This window comes from Littorina saxatilis, unplaced genomic scaffold, assembly GCF_037325665.1.
Source record: "Littorina saxatilis isolate snail1 unplaced genomic scaffold, US_GU_Lsax_2.0 scaffold_712, whole genome shotgun sequence".
Lineage (NCBI taxonomy): Eukaryota > Metazoa > Mollusca > Gastropoda > Littorinimorpha > Littorinidae > Littorina > Littorina saxatilis.
In genome coordinates this window covers 67,501-68,287 of record NW_027126624.1, presented here as the reverse complement: position 1 = coordinate 68,287, position 787 = coordinate 67,501, and the positions used below count along the sequence as shown (strand labels likewise).

General features: G+C 38.5%; 1 long non-coding RNA gene across 1 annotated transcript in view; it reads left to right on the top strand.

The window, feature by feature from the left end:
* The first annotated feature begins 765 nt into the window (after positions 1-765).
* Positions 766-787, top strand: part of LOC138955130 (uncharacterized) — a 1,243-nt gene continuing 1,221 nt past the window's right edge. Inside the window, exon 1 of the long non-coding RNA XR_011452112.1 lies at positions 766-787. This exon is cut by the window's right edge and continues 290 nt beyond it. This is a non-coding gene — a long non-coding RNA (uncharacterized lncRNA).

The following is a 787-nucleotide window of genomic DNA, read 5'->3' as shown; positions in this document are numbered from 1 at the left end:
CTGCAAAACCCAGACTGCGCTTCTCCTCCATGAAAATGCCAGTCTCCACAAAAGAAGGACCGTAACTCCATTCATTAAAGACCAAATGATCCCATTTTTGCCTTACGCGTTCTTCGGACCTCATTATACCCCTTGTGATTTCTGGTTATACCCTTTTTGAAAATCAGACGTGAAAATCACATTTGATCATTTTGTTTGGATCATACCTCGTAGCAATGGAACATGTAGCAATAATACAACAAAAATATGTTCAGAATATAAAATGCACAGCATATCTTTGACATACTTCTAAGTGTGGTAACTCAAAACGCGTTAAACTACTCAGACATGAAGTGTTTTGTAACACATCTTTTAAAACTTGTTAATGACTTAAGTGCTTGATTGACAATGGAAGTGAATTCCAGACTGATGTACCCGAAAAAGCAAGACTGGTCTTATACAGGTCAATTCGTGGAATCGGTGGGATCAAGTTGACCGACCCATATCTGTCGGTAGCTTTATTTAAATAATGATGTAATGTAAATCGGCATTTTATCGTAATACAATGTATGCATGACAATGGCTTTGTTTAAGTTAAGATGCTTCTTCAGTGGAAGGAAGTTAAGCATGTTTAACTTCATATCTGTTGAGGCATTATTCTGTACGATGAGTTTAGCCGAGCGACGATAGAGAGAGTCTAACTTTTTTTCAAGTGGACATCACTGCTGCCATCCCAGAGCGTCGAAAAAGCGTCGAGTACAAACTACTCAGCAAAGGAAACACAGAGGATGTTGAGTTTTGGAATGTG